This window comes from Macrotis lagotis, chromosome 1 (genome assembly GCF_037893015.1).
Source record: "Macrotis lagotis isolate mMagLag1 chromosome 1, bilby.v1.9.chrom.fasta, whole genome shotgun sequence".
Lineage (NCBI taxonomy): Eukaryota > Metazoa > Chordata > Mammalia > Peramelemorphia > Peramelidae > Macrotis > Macrotis lagotis.
The window spans coordinates 552,306,125-552,323,829 of NC_133658.1; the positions used below are offsets into that span (position 1 = coordinate 552,306,125).

Sequence of the window (17,705 nt, forward strand, 5' to 3'; positions counted from 1 at the left end):
TAATCAAGTCATTTAACATCTCCATGTCCCATAAAACTGTAAACTGTAGATCAGGTTTTTCTCTGTTTTTGGAGAGAGATTTCTTCACAGGCAATTTTATGTAATGATGAAATCATAGGTCTAGACCCCTCCCCCCCTCCATTCTGTATGTATAGGTTTATAATTATATGATATAGATTATAGAAATAATTTTTACTATGAATTAACAGAGAAAAGGAGTCAAACTTTCCTCTGACTTTAGATTTTTCTTCTTCCATCTGGTGTTTAGGGACTTGTTTCCTGAAGGAATATGGCAAAGGTCTGGGCTGGGCATCACTTATCTGCCCCAAAGTAGCTACTTCCATCTGTGTCAGCACAAGGCAGTTTCCATCTCTTTCTTCCAGACTGATCTCTCATCCAAAATGTAGAGAACCTCAGGTACAAAGAGAAGCAACCTTCTTTTTGACTTCAAGACCTCTGTTTCCTTCTCTTTCTCTTAAGGGAAAAGAAGGAGGAAATCCAATGGGAAATGAGATTTCCATTTCCTTCTGTGCTATTTTCTGCCAATTCATCAATCTTCAAAGGGAAGAGGGAAGCAATATCACCCATCTGATTTTTGGACCATACTTACCTTCAATCTCTTATTGCACTTTTCTCTAGAATCCTTTGGGAAGAGGAGTAATCTTGTCTATTCATTTAAGATCATTCCCAGACATAGCCACATCCATTGATTCTGAAGCCCTGTAGGTCTTAATCCAAATTTCATTCCCTACTCCCCAAGAGCTGTTTCCTTATTGTCATCCCTCTCAACCCTCTCATTCAAACGTTCTAAACAAATACCACTCATCTCTTCCACTGTGCTCTATAGAATGTCTATTTCATAGGCAGCAAACTTTCCTTCATTAAAAAAAAATTTCCTTTATCATTTTATCTGAAACCTGACTCTCCCTGCCTTTTGGGCCTAAACTTCTTGGAAATACTATCTTTTTTTTAAAAAAGTGAATAAAATTGAAAAGAGTGAATGTCCTTTCCTTACAATCTAGTTATTGACCTGAAAAAAAATTCCACTGAAGTTGCTCTCACCAAAGTTACTAGTGATCACTCAGTTACCAATTCCAATGACCTTTTCTCAACTCTCATTCTCTCTGACTTCTCTGTGACCTTTGACTCTACTGATCTATTGCTCACCCTCTCCTCCTTAATATTATCTTACCTCTAGTTTTTTAGGACACCACTCTCTCCCAGTTTTCTTTCTACCTATCTGAACTTTCCTTATCAATTTTCTTTGTTGAATTGTCAACTAAGTACATTTCCTCTAATTATGAGTGCTCCACAGATTCTGTCTAACCCTCCTCTCTTCTCTTTTATGTTACTTCAATTATTTATTTCATCAATTCCTATGAATTTTATTGTCATCTCAATGTTGATGATTTTAAAATTTCCCTATTCTATCCAAACCTCTCTATTGACCTTCAATCTCACATCTCCAATAGCCTTTCAAACATTTCAAAGTGGATGCTAGTAGACATCATAAATTTAGCATGTTGAAAGCAAAACTCAATATTTTTTTTCTTTCTCAAAGCTCTTCTGTTCTTACTATTAATGATTATGGCAATATCCCAAGTTTCTCAGGTCTACAACTCTGGAGTCATATTTGACTTAATCACTATCTCTTAACCTGTCAAGTCCAATCTCCTGGCACGATCTATTGATTTTTAACTTTCCATTATCTCTGGAATACATTTCCTTCTCTCCTCTGAAACTGTTACCACTCTGGAAAAGGTCCTCATCAGCTAAGCACAAAGTATTTCAACAGTATAGTTTGCTGATGGGTCTGCCTGCTATAAGTTTCTCCATACTTCAATCCATCTTCCATTCAGTCACCATTTAGAAAAATGCGATTCTCCTAAATTGCAGACCTGACAATGTCATCCTACTCAATATACTCCAGTAGGTTTGAGATTCATGGATTGTTCAGGCAACATTAGTGCCTCTGGTGTGAAAAATTGTTGAGCCCTTTTTGGAGCTGCTAATCCACATTTGGTTTCCATCTGACACTGAATTTTCAGAGGCGACTCCAAGAATCTGGATCAGGATCAATGCCCATAACCTGACATAACAATTTAATAGTTAAGCAGGGTTAAAAGAAACTGGCAGCCATTGTCAAGTTAGAAGGATGTCTATACCAAGCTAGTGAAGAATAATTTATTCCAATGGCTATGAAGGTAGCTTAGGTTAGTGTTGTGGAATACTTAGTAGTACTTACACATCAAAGTAGTCTGTAGCATCCCCTGTCATTATCAGTCATCTCGACTTTATCTTGCCATTGGATTTCCACGACTCTGCAAGACAACTTGAGGCTGATAACTTCATGCATCTCTTCAACACTGAAATCCAGTTCACACACAAGTCAAGTAATTACCCTCTGATGTCATTGTTTCTTATCAAAAACAAAGGATTATCAATAACAAACAAATTGCTTTCAGGATCAAATATAAATTGCCATATATATATATTTGCAATGTTCCTTTCCAGATATATATATATATATATATATATGAATTTATATTTGATTCTGAAAACATACACACACATATATACCCATATATATATATATATATATATATATATATATATATATATATATATATATATATATATGGAAAGGAATATTACAAATGGAATAAGGTTAGAAAGAATATTGTTATTATAAAGAATTATATAGAGCATATATATACATTATATATATCTATCTATATATATATATATATATATATTTACTCTACATAATTGGAACTCCTACTTCTCTTTGAATCAGTGATATTAGTCTCCTAGCATTCCAAGAATGAGGGCATTCAGTATCTCAGCACCAGGTATTTTCTCTAACTTTCTCCAATGCTAGATATTTCTCTTTGTGTTGAACTACTGACTCTCCTATTTCCTTTAAGTCCCAAATAAATCTCATCCTCTATAGAATATCTTTCCTATGCATCCTTGATTCTAGTGCCTTCCTTTCATCTATTTGTTTCTGATATATTCGATTTATAGATTATTTAAACATGTTTGTTTGATTGCTGTGTCCTCCATTAGACTGTGAGCTCATTGATGATAAGAATTGCTTCTTCTCTCTCTTTTTGTAGCCCTATCACTTGGCATAGTTCCTGGTCTATAATGAGCATTAAATTAATTTGTATTGATTGACTTCCTGATTGTTTTGATACTCATGTCAACCCTATCATGTGAACAGATAAGCTATTGTTGTCCTTATTTATTCTTATTTTAGAGGTAAGGAAACAGAGACTTTGAGAGAACAAGTAATTTTTTCCAGATGATATGGTAGAACAAGAAGTAGATACAATGACTTCTGATTCTTGCTCTAAGCCTGTCCTATAAATGTTTATTATACCAACTGAGCACTCTTTTAAGGTGGAATACATGATAAGGATTAATCAAATAAAATCCTTCCTTCTAAAGAAGGTATTTTAAGCCTATTAAAATATATGCATTTTTAAAATAAATTAATTTTGCAATGATTTCCTACAATGCAACTATCAAAACTTCTGGTCTATCATGCTAGGTTTCAAAGTTTTCCTGCATCCTTTTAATCTCCCAAACTCCTTCAAGATGTATCTCTTTTATTCATATTATATCACTGTTCAGAATACTTAAATAATTCTGTTTTGTTTATCTTTATCACCAAATTCCTTCCCCAAATCCCAATTTTACTTTCCAGATTCCACTGACCCCCAGTTACTTCCCTTTATACTCTAACAAAAATAGTCTACTCCCAGTATTGTGAAGTAAGTCTGTGCTTTTCTAGTCCCACACCTTTGGTCACTTCATTCTTTATAATAACTATATTCTTTCTAACCTTTTTCTGTTTGTAATATTCCTTTCCAGATTGACTAGACTAAAATGCCACTTTCTCTTCGAAATACTTCTGGATCTCCCCAACAGGAAGCAATTTCTCCTACCTATGGATTCTCAAACTAGTCTTATCAGTTTACTTTGCCTTATATTAATTTGTGTCTTATCTCTAACACAATATTTATTCATTTATTAAAACAATGGAAAGTTTACTGTATTTGGAATCAGAGGAAGAGAGTTTGAATCCCAAATCGGCCTACTTATCAGTTGAATGATCCTAGGAACATCACTTAACATCTTTAACCCTTAGCTTCCTCATTGGTCCAATGAAGAAGTTGTACTAAAGGATCTTGGAATTTCTTTACAGCATCAAATCTATGATCCTATGCCACCTAATTCTCCAGTTCTATCTTTATACCTTCTCAGCTTCAGTACAGGATGTAAAACTGCTTATAGACATCTTCATCTATATAGCCTTGTCTTACCACAAACACAAAAGTCATTAAACAATTTAATCCATAATCTTTCCTCCAAACATGTTTCTATTTTTGATTTAACTATTTCTGTGATATCACAATTATACTAGTTTAATGTTTTGAATTGTTCAAGCCTTCCTTTACTCCTTTTCCTTCTACTATCCCCACATCATAACTTACTCAAATACTGTTGATTCCTAATGTCTCATGCCACCATATCTTTCTTACTATTTGCATTGTTATCACTCTAGACCAAGCCCAGATGCTTACAATCTTGACTATATCATTAGTTTTATAACCAGTTTCTCCCAAGTCCTTCCTCCTCCAAATTTATATACAATGTTAATACATTTCTCTTCCTAAAACAACAATTCATACATAATATCCTCCCAGCTCAAAACATTTCAGAATCTCCCATTCCCTATACGACTGAATCCAATCCAACAGACATTTATTGATTATTTTTCAATCGCATGCTAAATTAGGGCATGAAATGCACCTGAACAGAGGGAATGGAGGCACAGATCAAAGTGCAAAACTCTTCTCATTAGGTGAATATAATGCATGTTCAGGGAAGAAGACCTAGTCTGGGCAGTTCTGAAGATTAGACTTTAGGGAGTGGTTTATATGGTTTTACAACAAAGTTAGGACATGGGGCATTTTGGGACCTTCTAGGGAGAAAAAGAAACAGAGCAGAGAATAGGAGTGCAGAATATGCAAAAACAGAATTGTCTAAGTTATATCCATTTGGGTCTGGTATGAACCAGTTTGAAACAGTCCTGTGGTTGCATAGCAAAAGCGTTGCAGGTTCACCCAAGGAACTCAAGGATCATAATTATGTAAACTTAAGTAACAGCCATTCCATTTCCTGATTGATGCTCATATTATTTTGATCTCTCCTGGATAATAAGGGAGCTCCAGGAAATCAAGGTAATTAGTAAATCCATTATTCATTCCATATTGACATGCATCAGTATATTTATATTTTGTAAGTTAGTATTCAAGATATCATTTGTACTCTGTTCAACCATGGAAACTTCTTCTAATAATTGCTTAAAGAAAATCTTTAGCATCTATTTCATAAGGATGGCTCAAATATGCAATTTCCATTCTTGCCTTCTTACTGTTGCTCATGCTGTTCCTGTTATTCAACATACTGTTCTTCCCACCACTACATTTGTTGAAGTTCTAATCTTCTTTAAAAAGTCAAAATAAAATTTCAACTCTATCTTGAAGACTTCATCAATCAACTCAGTCTAGGTGAAACATTGATTCACTTCATTATAGATAATTTCTACTATTTAATTTTAAAATTTTACATTATTGATATTAAGATGAAATCTCAGGCTAAATCATTTATACCTTGGTGAGATAACCATAGAACCAAGCAACTGGTACTACAGAAAATTGATTTTTCCTGTTTACCTTAGAATCATCATCTTTGAAGGGAGTAAAACACACAAATCAAGTTCATGGGACAGTGATTGATAACTCAGAATGCCTGCTCATTCATTTATACTGACTGACAAATGGAATTACCAAGCAAATACACACATCAGATGGTCAGCACATTTTGCTTAGAGAATTCTATTTAGTAAATTAAATTAATACATGAAGACTACTTGGGAAATAAAAATTCAAAGTAAAGAGAGTTGGTTTTTCAGAATAGAAAATAACATCAACTATGATAATCTCACTTACCTTACTATAGTGCTATAATTGGCATGAAGTTCACATAAACTCAGATTTATTATAATATATATATATATAATATATATATATATTATATATATATATATATATATAAAATGTAGAGGAAAAGTGGAAAAATTTAATGGCAAGTTCTCAGATTTGGAGTCAAATTCTCTTTCTCCCACTTATTACCTGCATGAACTTGGGCAAGTAAGTCTATCCATATAAATCTCTGGTTGTTCTTCTATAGAATAAAGATTTATACTATATGATCTAAATGGTACTGTCTAGTTCTGTATCTGAGGACATCTTACCCTGGAAGATACCTGAGATACATTGATATATTATTTTTCTTCTATTTTTCCTTTTAAGAATTGTAAAAAACCATCACCCTAGGGTTTATGATGCCTTTTACTTAGAATACTTTCCAATATTCATGTGCTTTTTCATTCATCCACAAATATGCATTAAATTCTTATTTTTATCTAAGGAAAGAAGCAAAAATATAATGACATATATAGATTATAGCTCTACATACAATCTCTAAGCTTTAGATAACTGATAAACATTCTGAAACTTTAAAATAATTCTCTCAAACTTCTATCTTTTATCCTGCAGTTTTCTACTCCCACTAAACTTACTTTATACTACTCTATTCTTGTTTTATTTTGACTTATTCTTTTCTCTGAGTCCACTTTCTCTATCCTTAATGCAGTTGCCTCTATACCTGCCTTTGTGTTCCACTAGTTTCTATCTTGAAATTGCATCTCTGACTTTTCATCTATTTTTCTTTGTGTTCTTTTTTTTTTTTGCAAGTCAATGGGTTTAAGTGACTTGCCCAAGGTCACACAGCTAAGTAAGTATTGTGTCTGAGTCTGGATTTGAATTCAGGTCCTCCTGACTCCAAGTCTAGTGATCTATCCACTGTACCACCTAAATGTTCCTTCTTTGAATTCTTAAATCTGGTTAACCTCTATCTTAATACACATTCCAAAGAAGCCCTTAGGGGAAAAATCAGAAAATGAATTTGACTTACTCACTAAATATTTGCATTGATTATATAAATATAGATTCCTTATAATACTCCTGATTGTATCTGTCTTAAACTTTTCTTCCCTCCTTTCTGCTTCAGCCACCTGCTTTCATTCGATGACATACTTATGATATATGGAGAAGACTGAGGCCATCTGATGTTAACATCCAAAGTGACCCTGTTTCATTTCTCAGAACTTCATAGTATTTTCAGTAATTTTCTTTACCTTCCTCCTGGTCAAGGTCAATCTCTCCCTGTGTTCTTGATCTCATTTTCTACTAATTCTCTTCTAACCACTTATTTTCTCTTTCTCTTTTCCTGACTTCCCAATCTTTATGTAATTTCTTAATGTGGAATTTCTTAAAAGTCTCTTCTTTGACCTCCTTTCCCCATATTTTTTTGGAATCTCTATATATAGATGACTCCTCAAATCTCTCTCTCTCATATATATATATATATATATTTATATTTATATATATATACCTATAGATAGATAGATATAGACATAGACATAGATAGATGTATAGAGATATATTTATATATGAATATATAAATATATCTCTTATGCATATAGATAGATATGTAATATTGTTTTGTTTTGTTCTTTTCATTCTGAAAGAGCACTATGACATCAGAAAGGTGAAGCTATGACTACAAATGAATTTGATTCAAGTAAGTGAGAGTTGTGCAACCAACCTCGTTCTCTCTTCTGGAGTCATCTAAGTGTAATGGCAAAATATAGATCAAGGCAAAAGAAGATAGCCTGGATGTGGTGGGAGATCTTGATCTTTTTAAACTAAGGTCTTTTCCAGCCCTCAGTTTGACTGAGGCAACGTCCATTCAGTGATTAAAGTTAGGTAAGAAATGAAAGAAAGATTGACTTCTTTTATCTAATCAATAAAATCATTCTGGGAGAGAAAAACCCTCAAGATTTCTGTCTAAAACAGAAACAATTACTATTAACACTGAGATAAAGGAACAGATTGCATTCAGGGAGAGGTTGAGTACCTTGTTCTTATTAGTAAATAAGACAAATAACATGCAAACCTATATCTTTATTACTCCAAATCAAGCATAGCATCCATTACACTGCTTTATATTTTTAAATGCTTAAGGTATATTTATCTAATGGTATGTGAGACTAAGGTGAAAAATTAAGAGAGGGTGACTATTTCTTTTGGCTCTCACCCTAAGAGAGTCACTCTCAACTTCACCCATTTCTCCTCCCTATGGGCTAGACATCTCCCCTTAGTCACCACTCTTGAGAGAGGGCAGATATGGAGAGAAAAAAATGGATAATACAGTATGGTTCAATAACACATTCCACCTAACTCACCCTACCCCACCCCCCAGAATGCAATGAAAAACAGCTCCCTTTAGTCTGAGAAATAGGTTGTATGTATGTGTGTATTTATGTTAACATATACACACCCACATAAATGTCTCCAGGTGTTTATATGACATCTTTGTGAATCTCAAACGAGGAATGTTCAAACCTCTCTAAATGTCTTTTCTCTCTGTTCAATCACTTCTTTAAATTTTACTATATGTCTGCCATATTATCATTATCCCTATCTTCATCACTCAAAATCTTAAGTTTTCTTTTCCATTCATCACCTTTTATATTTAACCAATTAAAATGACAAGTTAAAGTTCTTTCCAATGTATCTCTCTAATGCCAGGCTCATAACTTGCAGATTATAACTGGAAATTGGTGCATTGCTCCCTGTTAAGCTTCATAGATAGAAACTATGTCTTATCTCAACTCTATTTTTCAAGTATCATCTAGCAGAGTCCTATGAATGGAGTAGATACTAATAAATTCTTGTTGAATGAATGTTCATTATATTAAAGGAACCAAACATTATAGAGTTGGCACCTGAATCCATAAAAGAGAATAAGATTGCAAAGACAGTGGATATTTGGCACTCTTTGGTAATCTTTATTTTGTTGTTGTTTGCTGTTTTTGATTTTTGCAAGGCAATGGGTTAAGTGATTTGTCCAAGGTCACATAGCTAGGTAATTATTAAGTGTCTGAGACTTGATTGGAACTCAGGTCCTCCTGACTCCAGGGCCATTGCTCTATCTACTCCACCACCTAGTTGCCCACTTTGGTAATATTTAAAAATAAAAGATTTATTGGAAGGGTGGGATCATAAGTTGAGAGCTGTCAAGAATTTGATAACTATTTTACAGATGAGGAAACTGAATCACAGAAAAATTAAATTATTTACTAAATATTATGGAGTAAGTATTTGTGTGTAGAATTTAATCACAATTCTTTTTGACTCCAATTCCATTGCCTTCTACTTTTTAGAGGGAGGAGAGTGTCAAGAGAAGATATTAATACAGATAATGCTGGGGTACTTTGAAGAAATCCAAAGAATTATGTCCAGAGGCAAAATGAGGAGATAACTTGTCTGGGTATGCTTATTGAATGTTGGTCTGAAAGGAGCTCTTAATTCTTCTCTCCAATCAGAAGGGTCTCAGTGGCAGAGGGTACTGATGATGTGAGGTAATTATCAAGGCTGACATTAATGTTCCTGGAAACATGATGGAGAAATCCGAAAGAGTGATGTAGGAAATGGAGTAATGACTGACCTTTAGTGACTAAAAGGCATATAATAACTTATTGTAATTAATTTTTTGAATTGTAATAGGTCTCATACATTGAACTAGATTTTAAGTATTTTACTGATTGGCCCAATGCTTTATATCTCCAACAATGATTTTGGAAAATCATGAAAAATAAGAATGAATTTTATATACATGAAAATGTCTTTACACAATCATAAAATTTTAAATTGAGAAAAGTCCTTAGCATTCATCTAATACAATGTTTCCCCTAATTCATGATGGCAATTTTTTCTTGGTAACATCACAGTATTTTGGAAAAAAATATTTTGACCAAGTTAGGTTTTCATGTCCCTAAAATCTAACCATGTACATCTTTTCACTACTCATACCTAGGTATAATGCCACATAACCAAAGTAAAAAAAAATTAAAGCTGGTAAATATGTTGACAAATAATATCAATATGTCAATAGATATTAGAGGAGAGAATCTAAAATTAGGAAAAATTTTGGAATTCTTCATCAGGGTGGAGGGAAACTATTTTGATGTTGGGTTTCTTCTGACTGTATTTTTATTTGAGGAGGTTGATAGCTGGGATGAAATTTGGGGAAAAAAATCATTAGAAGGAAGATCTCCAACAAACATAGTTGATAAATGCATTCTACATTTATACCAGATAATCTACTTCAGTTATTTCATCTATTATTATTTTGTATCATCATCTGCCAGTTTTAGATGAATCGCATTTTGCAATTAGGGATGGGTGGAAAAAAATACTAAAAACAAACCCACTGGCTGGAGAAACTGGCAGATGATGTCAGAACAATGTAGCCTGCTACACCTGGCCATTAAGTCGGACAATTAACCTGCACTGCTATAATTTTCCATTTTCATATGAACTCAAGTAAGCACACACTGATCTCTTTCTCTGAATTGTCAAAGCAGATGTTGGTATAAAGCTGGCTTGACAGGTATAAAAATATGCTGAATTATCCATCAACTAATTGCAGCAGTTGGCTGGCACAGAGGTCAGTACAGAGTTGCCAAGCAGACAGTCACATAAACAGTTTATCATTTTTAAAAAAGAAAATAGATGGACTTATATCACTAGGTTTAAAAGGAAAATCTACCATGTTGCACACAAAAAAATCTTGGTTCCTTTGCCAGGCTGACAGCAGAGGAATTAAGGGATTCAGTGTCCTGAACCTATTTAATCTATTAATTCCCATACTGAAACCATTAGCTGGGTTACATTTGCTATAATTATAAAATGACTTTTTCTTTCCCCACATGTGCTTAATTTTCAGGGATTTTAGTGCCCATGAAGTCATTCAACTGACAGCCACAGAGCCTGAGACCTGTTTATTGGCAGATTACAAAGGGCAGGGCAATCATCACCTTTACCATACATATTTGTCTTTAGCTAGAAGAGAGCTTGACCCAAGGGAAGTGTTCTTATTTTATAAATTAAATGGTATTCGCAGTGACTGGAAATATTTTCCCCTTGCATATTGTTCCCATATACCCTCGTGTTGATTTATTCTAATTTTCATTTTCATTTTTTTCTTTTTTCATTTGTTCTTTTCAAGGCAGTGGGGTTAAGTGACTTATCCAAGGTCACACAGCTAGGTAATTAAGTGTCTGAGGCCAGATTTGAGCTCAGCTTCTCCTGACTCCAGGGCTAGTGCTCTATCCACTACACCACCTAGCTGCCCATTCCTTTTAAGTTTTTTTTATACCATAATTCATTATGCTGTTGATAGAGTATTTGCCTAATAATTTAAGATATTATATTTTACAATCAGATCAGAAATTGTGTGGGAGAGTAACTTCTACTTTTTTCACACTGCCTGAATACTCTTTCTCAGTGGATTGGATATATTTTACGGAGTATGAAAAGGGGATCTTATAATTTTAAGTCTTTATTCTAAGGCATAACTCCTGAAAATCTTCGAGTCAAATTTCTAAAACAGACAGAGATAATAATGTAAGAATATATGCAAATATACACATAAATCTTGGCAAGTCGATGGTTAGTGGAAAGAAAATTGGTTCTGTTGTCAGGAAAACCTGAGTTCAAATTAAGCTTCATACACTAGATGTGTGGCCTTGGATAAATAATCAACTTTTCTTTGTGTCTGTTTTCTTATCTGTAAAATGGAGGCTTCTTACATCTGGCATATAGTAAATCTTTTACAAATGATAGTAGTAGTAGTAGTAGTAGTAGTAGTAGTAGTAGTAGTAGTAGTAGTAGTAGTAGTAGTAGTAGTAGTAGTAGTAGTAGTAGTAATGGTAGTAGTAGTCATAGTAGTAGTAGTAGTAGCAGATGATATTTATAAATTTTCCATATAATATATATTTGTAAGAAATTTGATTAGTGGAACAGCTAGCTGATGTAGCACATAGGGCACCGACCTTGGAATCAAATCCAGCCTCAGACACAATATTTATTTAACTGTGTGACCTTGGACAAGTCACAACCCCAATGCCTTGCAAAAAGAAATTTTATTAAAGATTTGGATGATACACATATATAAAATCATAGTCAGAGATCTAAGGTCATATGACTTTTTCTTCAATAATCCACTGATAATATTACATCAAAGTTTCATTGGTTTATCTAAGGCATTTTTGACTTAATACTTTCTACTAATATTTAAGTAATCTTACTTTTTCCTCAAATTTCAGCGAGGTCAAAATGGACATTTCCTTTATTTTCTATTATTTCCCCTGGTTTATTATTATCATAGGGATATTGCAGGACTTCAATGAAATTAAGGTCTCTTCCTTTACTATCTTACAATCATTCAGGTATTTCATATAAATAATATCATAAACAGAAAATGTCATGCCAGGAGACCAATCTATTTATGGCAAGTTTTACCATTCTTAGTCATTTCTGGAAAGCAAATTTAATCCATTATTGAAACCATACTTACAAGCTTCCTTGTACAAAAATATGATCAGATCTCATACTCCGTCATTCAGAAATCATGATCAACTCCATACCTTCATGAACTGTTGAACTGCAATATTGGAACTTATAGTAAGGATAGATTTATAAAGTCAGGATAAAAGCCAACCAGCCAATATAATTCTTAGTTTTTATTTATCATGTTATAATTTTGACTTATAATAATTTGACTTGGATAATCAACTGAGATGTCAAGAAACAGAATATGATGATTTCAGATAAAGAATATGCAGAAAAATTCTAGCTGATAACTAAGAGGATTTTTATTATTTTAGTGTAAAGGGTACAATTTTGCTCACTTTGAAGGTGTTTCATACTTTAAAATATAGAAATCCATATCCTTTGGGATTAACAGGCTAACTTAAAATCCAAGAAACATTTAATGATATTAAATATGAAAAAGACAAGACAATGGAATTGTTTTTAGATTAAAACAAGCATTTAGTACTAAGATTTTACTAAGTACTAAGATTTACTAGGATTTAAAGTTATCTAGTATTATCATAGGAAGATAAAGAACTAGAAATAGTAGAGAAATTCTAGGATAGATTTATAACAGTTTCTGAGAGGAAAATAAAATATATATCCTTACAAGAAGAACTTAAATAACATTATATTAAAAATATGGGCATCTAAAAGAAAAGAAAACTCTCATCATGAGGGAAATATTCATTCTATATGCATAAGGAACAACATGATAGAAAAGGGACTAATAATGATCATGATTAAACAATAATACTGTAAAAGGAAGCAAAAGCAGAGTACATCTATGCCACAAGAACTATCGTAAAAGATTTTTAATGATAGTGAAATAAATTTTAGTTAATCCTTCTTCACTGAAGCTTAAATATGGATCCTTATTTTTTCTCTTCAGTCATCTCAGTGGAAATTATTATTTACATTTGTCATCTGTTGTGTTTTGCCTTCAAAGAGAATCTTCATGACTATCATTTTATTCATTCATCATATATTTATCTATATCTATTGTTTTTGAAAAGAAAAAGAAAAAGTCAAAGTGAAGTCTTATTGCCTGGAATCTAAGATTCCTGGCTTCTACTCCTGTAATCTCAGTATGTAATATAGTGAGAATGTTCAGGAATCCTTCTTTCCTAGACCAGGTTTGAAATCTCTGGAAAAATAAAATGTAAAGGCTTCATTTCCCCAGTGAGGAAGTCTTTGTCACGGCACTAACATAAAATTCAGAGGTAGTTTCCACTCACAAACCTTGCCTCTATGCTGAAAATGGAATTATGCATAAACTCAAGAAGACTGAAGAAAAGTCAGACAGAAAAAAATAAAAGCATGAGTGCACGAAGATGAGAACTTTTTCTCCTTGAAAGAAAAGATCCTTGGCATCTCCAAGAATCATGTAACCATAAGTCTGGCAGCAGATAAACACTCTCTACTAGAGATGAAAATGAGGAGTTTTTTGACCAAAACTGGATAGTACAAACATGCAAATTAGTGATAATGAAGTACAGGGTAACATTGAAAAAGAGCATTACCAGCTTTGATATTCATAGAAACTGTGAATTTTCCAGACTTTTCAGGTCTAATGGAAGGAAGCTAATTCTCTATCTATAATGATCATTCCTAGGGGACCTCAACCCCAGATGTTGTTACAACTGAGATCACTATTTAAGGTCTATGGGAAGGTATGGTCAACTATAAGAGGGAGTTGTTTGTCTATTTAATAACTCAAAGTTCTTTCCTCTTGTATAGGATTCTACATTTGATACTTATTATTTTGTGTAGTTTGGTCAACTAGGTGGTTCAATAGTTAGAGTGCTAGACCTGGAGTCAAGAAGATTCATTCTCCTGAGTTCAAACCCAACCTCAGACTCTGACTAGCTTTGTGATCCTGGGAAAATCACTCAACCCTGTTTGCCTCAGTTTCTTCATCTGTAAAATGAGCTGGAGAAGGAAATGGAAAAATCACTATAAGATATTTGAAAAGAAAACTACAAATAGGCTCATGAAGAGTAAGATATGATTGAGCAACACGATTTGGGGCTATAATTTGAAAGTTAACATCTGGGGCTGGGAAGAAGGTTCATCAGAGGAGAAGGAGAATTGAATTCAGTCTTGAATAAAAGCCATTTTTAAAAAATTTTCTCTTCAGTAAAATTGATTCTATCTTATATTCAATGATCTTGATTTGTTTTTCTTTTTAGCCTGAGCACTCGCAAGGGAGCTAAGGCCTCTCTTAGATATATGCCAAATTTTTGTCTCCCTCCCCTCCAGGAAAAACTCTGGAAGATATAGTCTGATATTCTTGGGTAGGACAAAATCAAAGAGACTAGAGATGAGCTTCTAAGATTGAACCCACTCAATGTCAGTCAACAAAAATTTATTAAATGCTCTCTATGCACTAGTGAATCTAGAACACTAGGCCATTTAGCATTAGGTCATTGGTCATAATTATAATACATTCCTTTCCAAAGTTGCATCAAATAACATCTGTTTTGGGAGGGTAAGGGTAGAGGTGGGGACTTAAACAGTATTTTACCAATACATTGCTAGAATGCCAAGGAACAAGGAAACTATTTCAATTCCTAAATATTAAAACTAAATCTGATTCCAGGTAACTTTTCCAATATGCTATCATATTTGGAGGAGCATAAATCAAATTTCTTAATGGTGGCTACTTTCAAACTAACAGTTATTTATAAATATTCCCCTTTGAAATACTTATTCTTGCATATATTGTGTATAGTATATGCTTTGTGTTTATTTATGTGAATAAAGATGGAATCCAAAAATATAATTTAAGCTGATTGAAGGCAAGGACTATTTCATTTTGGGGATTGAATGTATAGTATTTAGCAGAGTGACAGACATAAGCTAGGTTCTTATTAAATGTTTATTTAATGACTGACTTTTATGAAATAATGAATTGAATGTCTTGGATAACTTCAAGCTTTATGTAAAATGATTATCAGCTGCTCAAAGGATTAAAAAGAAGAGCAGATTGGACTAGAGAAGCATGACCAGAAATCACATTGGAAAAAATACTGTGTGGTAACTACTATACACATCTTTTAACAAAGTGCTGCAGTGACATATTGTCTCTTGCAAATCCTGTCAAATCATCATAATCTTCTCACCTTCACTGGCATAAGGAGTGTGAACCCTTTTATCTATTTTGCATGTATTTTATTTCAGTTTCACCATTCTGTGACGCATGTAATACTATCAATATTATAATCCTCATTTAAAATATGTGGAAAATGACTCCCAAGGGGATTATAGGGTTTATCCATGATAATATAGCTACCAAGTGTTGGAAAAAAGAATTCAAACCAAGATCTAGCTGATTCCAGAGTCAAAGCTCTATCCACTATAGATTAAAAAGCAGCCAGAGATCATAATTTCTATTCAAGATCCCTGATCAGAGATAATATTTATTGAGATAGTGTATGCCCATGATTTTAATACAGAAAAGAATTCAAAAGTTGCTGATATACCTTATATAATAAAGCATCTCTTAAGGTACTTGACTTATACTCAGATTTTCTTTGTTGACAATATGAAAATCCAAGTTTACACTTAAGTGAGAATAGATATCATACTCCCATTTCCCATGACCAAAACTTTAGAGTTTCAGATTCAGGCCTAAATAACTATATCTTACTTTTTGAGAATCATATTCCATCCTACTTCACAGCTATCACACTTTCCTAAAATGAATTCCATATCAGAAAAAGAGAACAGATAACTGTGACTCTCTCAGTCATATGAGAGTCCTTAATCATGGGTAGACCTCTATCCAAGCTAAAAATCTATCATTTATATAGATAACCATATCTTTCAATCTATATACGTATATGTTACATATACAGGACTCCAGATATATAGAAATATATAAGTACATATGTATTTTATATGTGTGTACATTATAGGCATGCAGAAGTATAAGCATATTTGTTTAGGTATATGTCTATAAAGTATAAATGAATATGTTTATATGTGTATATATTTGTTGCACAAAATTGGAAAATAATATATTGCATATTATGTTGTAATTTATAGATAAGCTTATAGAAGACTTACCAGAATCAAGGATTCCTTAATAAAAATGGATGTATTTTATATTTACATGCAAGGCATATAATACCACATATATAAACAATATAGGAGATGCATATTGACATATGTGTATGTTTCTATATGTTATCTATCTTTCTCTATATTACACCCGTATAAAACCTGCGGTAAATTCTGTTTGGTCTCCCTAAAGTTTACTGACAGATAGTAGTCAAAATTCAATTCTTTCAAAGATTCCAGTTGAGAAAGCCCTCTTTATACCAATTCATGGAGCAAATAACACTGACCAGAACTTTTTGTTGCTTGAGTAAGTGTTATTAAGGCTTCATGTCAACTTTACCCCTCTTTCCTCTATCATTTGCTCCCCAGGAGTGTGCATCAGAGCCTGAGGTGGATAGTCTTGGTGCAGTGAGGCAAGGTGGGTTGATTTACCCTAGCATTTGGTTAATAGTCTGTTTTTATTTCTGTAGTCTTGTCTCTGTCTGTTTCCTGGTGCTTAGTTCTATAATTTGATTTGGTATTCTATTTCTTTCAGTTTACAGAAAGAAATCTTGGGTGACTCCAGAAAATAAAAACAACAGGAGTGTGGATTCCTGGTGTGAGAAATGATCTGCCACTAGGCCTCCTGAGTATTATTCCACTCCTAGCTCTGTCACTGACTTACATTAATACATATGGGAAAACTTGAGGAAAAGAAAAAAAATTCCATTTCTAGATTCTTCAAGTACTTCTGGAACCATTGTAATAGCACATTTCACATCATTACCTAGTACTTCTGCAAGTGTTGGATTGATTATAAGATAGAAAGCATGCTGTTATGTTCAAGATGTATGATTAATTTTTAACTGTAGAAGATACTCTCATAAGACTGTCTGTCATGAGCTTTTCAGTCAATAGCTAATAATTAAATGTCTTCTTCCTCATAATAAATTCTCAATGCACCATTACTCTTTCTTGACAAAAAAAATGGACTGGCAAGTAAGAAAGATTCTCTCTCCCTCTGCAAATGATATCCATATAATTATTAACATAATCTCTGTACCATTTATTATTGACTTAAAA

General features: G+C 33.1%; 1 long non-coding RNA gene across 1 annotated transcript; it reads left to right on the forward strand.

The window, feature by feature from the left end:
• Positions 1–7,765: 7,765 nt before the first annotated feature.
• LOC141521276 (uncharacterized) lies at positions 7,766–17,496 on the forward strand. Its single transcript, XR_012477879.1, has 4 exons — positions 7,766–7,904; positions 9,365–9,471; positions 17,013–17,061; positions 17,179–17,496. It is a non-coding gene; the product is annotated as an uncharacterized LOC141521276 (long non-coding RNA).
• The last annotated feature ends 209 nt before the right edge of the window (positions 17,497–17,705 follow it).